Below are 6,398 nucleotides of genomic sequence, written 5' to 3' on the forward strand. Positions count from 1 at the left end.
CCCAGTCTGTCTCCATTAAGCAGCTGATTTGATAATTCTGCCATCTTTCCTACTTGCTCTAAACACCTGATTTGATGATGTTTGCTCTCTATCTGCTACTTGGCATTTATTCTTTTATTTTCACTTCCTATTTACTTACTAAATAGGTTTAGATTATGGTTTTAAAATGTCTCTGTGCCATATTGTGTTTTATCCTGTGGGCAGCAACAGAAGACACATTGGAATCAGTTGGAAGTCAGACACTGTTATTTTTAGTCTGAATTTATATCTTATTATTTTACCAATAAAGACTCAAGAGTTAGAAGCTGAAATAAAATCCTGCTAGCTCAAAGAGGTTGAGGAGCAAGTAGCTGACCTTCTTCCTTAATGGCATCTCAAAAAGAGAGATCTTTTTCTGCAGTTACAATCCAAAAGTAACTGTCAAACTCTCTGTCCTTCCCTTCTACTTCCTGTGCCTTTCTCTGTCTATTCTCCTAATTCACTCTTACCCTCTATGGCTATTTCCCGTCAATTGGCCATTGGCTCTTCCTCCTGACCTCAGGTTTTTAATTAATTAACACAATCTTGGAGCTCACAATGTGATTAAATATCCCACAACAAATCACCTCTCCAACTGACATGACTTGCACATGCTCTATGTCTAGGTAATAGAGTTAAATCTTTAACTTCAGTCCACTAAGCCTTATACCTCCAATTTGACATTTAGCAAAGTTGTTATTTTTGTCTGACCTGTTATCTTCACCAGTCAGATGGTTGGATAATAAAAAGCAACAGCATGTTACAACCTAGATTTCCAGTGGAAAACCAGCACAGGGTCTATTACACATGTAAGGCAAAAATCAGGAACCATATATTGGAGAGAGTTTTTGCTTTGATACTCTACAGCAGTGGTTCTTAACCTTCCTAATGGTGCAACCCTTTAATATGCTGTGGTGACCTGATGTGGGATTCCCCTCTATATACTGTGAGTACCATTGGTTAATAAAGAATCTGTCTTGGGCCTGGCAGAACAGAATAGAGGTAGGAGGGGGAAACTAAACTAAATGCTGGGAGAAAAAAAAAGGCAAAGTCAAAGAGAAGTCATGTAGCCTGCAGCCAGAGACAGATATGCTGGAACCTTGCCGGTAGGCCATGACCTCATAGTGATGCACAGATTAGTGGATATAGGTTAAGTGAGGATATAAGAGCAAGCTAAAAATAAACTTAAGCTATTGGTCACACAGTATTGCAAATATTGTAGTTTCTAAGTGATTATTTCATGTCCTGTGCAGCCGGAAATGAACAAGTGGCCTCATACAACAGATTGGTGCACCAAGTTGGCTGACTGCATCCATGTAAAACCTGAGAAAGCTTGGAAAGTAATTGTAGACACAAAAAGCAAAGGTTAGCCACATTTTTTGACTGTCAGCATGCCACAGCTTCCTTAAGAGAAGTCTTCCTGAATCAGCAGTAGCAGAAAAAAAAAGCATGGTTTCAAAATGACAGCATTTTGGTTCACCAACACAAATGGCTCTCTTTCAGGAGGTCCAGCTACAGAGCATTTAAATGGGTTCTGTGAGCAGAGTGCTACAACTTGCTTAAAGGCACTATAGACCTGCTGTGTTCCTAAAACTGGGGCAATGTACATGGTTCTCAGAGGCAATGAACATGTCTCTACCATGCTGAACTGGGCAGAGCAAGCAGGCAGGGCTATATTGGCCCTAGCCATGCCCACTTAGCATTAAAAAATGGGGGAGGGATAGCTTCTGGTCAGAAAATAACTACAGATACATGATAAAGAGAGATCAGATTTTTAAAAAGATCTCTAAATGAGTCACAATGTTGGGTAAATGTACTTAGGCTTGGGAGAGAAAAGAAAAAAGTATAGAGAGTTATAAAAAAGTAAGTAAATCATCAAAAAAACACAAAGTCTTTAAAGAGACAGAATACAAAAAGCCATAGATTAAAGAAAAAATAAACAATAAACCAAGTAAAAATGGAAAATACATAGAGAGTCTGGATTATGTATATTATCGTGTTTTCTTTGAATTTTTTGTCTGTGAAGGAGCTAAAAAAAAAGAGAGTCATTTCATTGTATGGGTTGCTAAGCTAAACCATCATATATATCTTAAAGGTGTCTTGACTTCAAGCTGTGGGTCTAAGGAAATGTTTCTTTGGGAAAGAAGTTCTTCTTTTATTTCCACATAAGACGAGAACCTATGAATTCCTTCCTGACTAATGTGGTTTGATGGACCAAGACCCTCTGAAAGGCCTCCATGAATACCCTCCAAAATTACTTTGCCAACAAAAAGCAGGAAGCAGTTTGGAGAGAACTATGTCCAAATGTCCAAATATTGTTTATAAGTGTTTGTTTACATTTAAAGGAGGATATGCTATAGAGATAGATACTTTGCATTGGCATAAATCTTGGTTTATTGACACAAATTTAAGGTCAATTTTGTTATAGGCATATTTCTGCTCTTGATTAAGGTATTGTGTTTGTGCAGCTCATTTAAAATGTAATGTATAATTAAGAAATATAAGTTAATAGATAGTCATCTATAATAGTCAAGCTTGTAGTCATGTCCGTTAGGTTTTTTTTAGATATATAGAGATATATTTCAGTTAGATAGGCATTGTTCAAATCTTTCAGAGACATTCAGAATATGGCATTTAAAATGTTTTAAGATGTTAGGACTTTTTACAACGAGACACATCTGATCCTGGCAGCACCAATCTACTTCAAGAAGATGATGGGCAATGAAGAGGCTCCTTATGGCATTGGTTAACCATTTGGGCAAGAAACTGCTCTTGCCTGAACTGATTGATGCTATTCTGTATGAACTGGATATGCAGGACCCACAGAGAAATGACTGTTGAACTTGCCTAAAGTTGAGACAATCCTTCGGCGTTCCTGCTTCATGAAAGATTCTGCTAGAGTTTCTGCAGAACACAGAAAAATGTGACTGTCAAACTGCCAATATAGGCAGAACTGTCTTTGAAATTTGCTGCTTCATGGAAAAGTCTGCCAGATGCTATTGGCCTATGGGCTGAAGATTGGATGCCCCAATGATACAGAAGAACTTTGGGTAACTGTCCAGGCAGCGAGATGTCTCTGTCAATTCTAAAGTTTGGGAAGTTGTTTATAATGCATTTCCTGTTTACTTCAGTAATGTATCCTTCTGCAGTCTTTGATGGAGTTGAAGAATAGATAGTTATATAGTTTTTCTTAGTTATGTTAAAAGATAAAGTAGATATAAATATTGTAACTGTAATTATTGCTTGATACCTGTTTTGTTATATGTAATTTTACTATGTTAAAGTTAAAACATTCCTTTTTATTTAAACAGAAAAGGGGAGGTGATGTGGGATTCCCCTCTATATACTGGGAATACCATTGGTTAATAAAGAATCTATCTTGGGCCTGGCAAAGCAGAATAGAGGTAGGGTGGGGAAAACTAAACTGAATGCTAGGAGAAAGAAGGCAAAGTCAAAGAGAAACCATGTAGCCCAACGCTGGAGACAGATGTGCCAGAAACTTGCCATTAGGCCACAACCTCATGGTGATGCATAGATTAATGGAAATGGGTTAGGTTAGGATATAAGAGAAAGCTAGAAACAAGCTTAAGTTATTGGCCACACAGTATTGCAAATAATATAATTTCTGAGTGATTATTTCATGGTCTAGGCAGTTGAGAACGAACAAGTGGTCTCATACCACAGTGACCCCCAACCATAAAATTATTCTCAACACTACTCCATAACTGTAATTTTGTTACTATTATGAATCACAGTGTAAATTGCTGTGGAATAATCCTTTTGTACACTGTAAGGATTTATCTCTTGAAATGGTTTAATAAAAAGATTACTGGTTGGTAGCCAGGCAGGAAGTGTAGGTGGAACAGCCAAACTAAGGATGCTAGGATGAAGAAGGGCAGAGTCAGAGGAGATGCCAGCACATACAGAGGAAGTAAGATGTGTAGAAAAATGAGGTAACAAGCTATGTCACATGACAGAGGGTAAATATGAAACATGGGTTCATTTAAAATGTAAGACTTAGCTGGTAAAAAGCCTGAGCTATTGACCAAGCATTTACAATTAATATTAAGTCTCCTTGTCAGTTATTTGGGAACTGGGGGTTCGGGAAAGAAGTCTGCCTACAGTAAATATCTGATATACAACCTCTGTGGGGGTTGCAACCCACAGGTTGAGAATCTCTACTCTAGCCCTATTTTATCGGGGAATAGACATAAATATTATGTTTCTACAGCTCTACCTTCCGTATATACAATGCAGCCAGAAATAGAGTGAAATTGAACATCTGAGGACAGAAGGAAGAGATGGCATTATCTAAGCTTCTCATGTACTATTGCAGCCTGCCTTAGATATTATTTTAACAGCAGAATGATGTCAAGAAGAAACCCTGTATTATAGATCTGTTACTATTAACTCCTATAGCAAGTTGATAGCCTGCTGGGAATGTCTCACTCCAAAATATTATTTCATTTGTTTGCAGAGCTAACACTTATGAGTACTGCTATGCTTGTGCAAAGTGAGAAAGTGGGAGAACATATCATTAATAAAATAGTAATAAATTATAATTTATTGTGATTAGTTACCTTAAATGATATACTACAATATTTCTAATACTAAATTCAATGTAGATTGGGCCTTTAACCAGCATACAGAGAAGCACAAGACACGGGCTTCCTTCTGGGAGGGTAAATGCAAAAATGCATGGAAGGGGCTGAGGCTGGCAGGAACAATCCCTTACTCAAAATTCAAACAGGACTTCATCTCATGCTCCTTCTTCCTGGCTAAAGAAAGACTCAAGCTCCTCTGTTTCCTCAGTTTAGTTTTGGGTGACTGCCCAACAGTAACCACAATGTCCCTGACTACAGCCAATGTCTGTAATCTGAGACAAGGGAGTGGATAGTTTGTCTTCATGACCTTTGCATGACCACTGTTAGAAAATCTGCCCCAAAGTCTTTCCTCTTTTGAGAAAGGCTCACTTGAACCCCCAAATTCAAGATCAGCCTAATTGTGGAATGGATAGGAAGGAGTGAAGACAATTTACTAAAACACATTTTGTTCGAAAATATGATGTTGGATTAGAAAGATGGTACCATGGTTAAGAACATCAATTGCTCTCACAGAGGACTCAGATTAGTTCCCAACACCCACACTGGGCAGCTCACAGCTGCTATAACTCCACTTACAGGCATATAACCTCACTCATGTTATTACAGGCATATGTATCAATGGTTACAAACCCACAAACAATACACATACTCATATTCATACTCAAAAGTAAAACCTTTGAAAAATAAAATGTCATAATACCTAATGTTTTGCATACCAATTTTTAAAAATAAAATTTTAAATGAGGAAGCCTAATGAAAGCATTTCAAAACCTCAAAAACATATTTTAAGCCTGGCAGTGGTGGTATACACATTTAATCCAAGAGTTTGGGAGGCAGAGGCAGGTAGATCTCTGAATTCGAGGTCAGTCTGGTTTATGAAGCAAGTTTCATGACAGCCAAGGAGAATCCCTGCCTTTCTTCTTCTTCTTCTTCTTCTTCTTCTTCTTCTTCTTCTTCTTCTTCTTCTTCTTCTTCTTCTTCTTCTTCTTCTTCTTCTTCTTCTTCTTCTTTTCTCCTCCTCCTCCTCCTCCTCCTCCTCCTCCTCCTCCTCCTCCTCCTCCTCCTCCTTCTTCTTCTTCTTCTTCTTCTTCTTTGTTTTTGTTTTTCCAGATAGAATCTCTCTGTGTAACAGCTCTAGCTGTCCTGGAACTCTCTTCATTAACCAGGCTGACCTTGAACTCATAGAGATCCACCTGACTCTGCCTCCCAATAGCTGAGTGCTGGCATTAAAGGTGTGTACTGTCAGGCTGAGAATCCCTGTCTTAAAAAAAATCCTTTACAAAAGGGAAGGGAAAATAAAGAAAATTTAAAAGATAAAACCGAGTTTCAAACCAGATCTGTCTCATCTCAACAATTTTCCCTTGAGTTTTTGACTTAGTCTTCAGTTCATCTTCTGCACTGCCCTCTCTCCCATCTCTTAAGTACCTCAACACTACACTCATGCATACCTTGGACTTGACCCTGGCTCATGAGGCTGAAGAAACTGTCACATTTAGGACTAAGCACCTTATGGAAAGTTTTGTTCCTATATGAAGTTTATAGAAAATCCAATGCTGTGGTGTCCACACATAAAACCACTAAGATGAAGTTTTCTGGTAACTTCCAATTTCCAGCATAAATTTCATATATTTTGCTCACCTATCTCATTATTTAGTCAATGACTGTCATTTATTCAAGTTCGAATAGAAAACCTCCGAATAGAAACAAAATGCTCTGTGCTCTGAGTCACTTCCCAAACTAGGTTATCAGCTGAATTAAGATACTTTAATATTTCAT

This window comes from Myodes glareolus, chromosome 5 (genome assembly GCF_982192425.1).
Source record: "Myodes glareolus chromosome 5, mMyoGla1.1, whole genome shotgun sequence".
NCBI classification, from domain to species: Eukaryota; Metazoa; Chordata; class Mammalia; order Rodentia; family Cricetidae; genus Myodes; species Myodes glareolus.